At 41.2% G+C, this 226-nt stretch overlaps 1 protein-coding gene across 1 annotated transcript in view; it reads left to right on the top strand.

Moving 5' to 3' along the window:
- The window catches only part of LOC110025550 (dolichyl-diphosphooligosaccharide--protein glycosyltransferase subunit STT3B), an 11,741-nt gene that overhangs the window by 7,990 nt on the left and 3,525 nt on the right, over positions 1-226 (top strand).

Below are 226 nucleotides of genomic sequence, written 5' to 3'. Positions count from 1 at the left end.
TATATATATATATAGGAAATCGGTAGCCAAGTACCGATTTCCTGTGCGTTAGGCCCCATGATGAGAGTACACGTCATGTGCCTAAATATTCGAGAACCCAGTGCCATTGGGGATCGAACCTGTGACCTGAGGAAACTTACAGTGAACTCTGCCAACCCACAGGCCACGGCTTGCGGCACCTACATATATATATATATGTATATACATATATACATATATATATATA

This window comes from Phalaenopsis equestris, unplaced genomic scaffold, assembly GCF_001263595.1.
Source record: "Phalaenopsis equestris unplaced genomic scaffold, ASM126359v1 Scaffold000002, whole genome shotgun sequence".
NCBI lineage: Eukaryota > Viridiplantae > Streptophyta > Magnoliopsida > Asparagales > Orchidaceae > Phalaenopsis > Phalaenopsis equestris.
The sequence above is the reverse complement of the archived record's forward strand: the minus strand, read 5'-3'. Positions and strand labels throughout refer to the sequence as shown.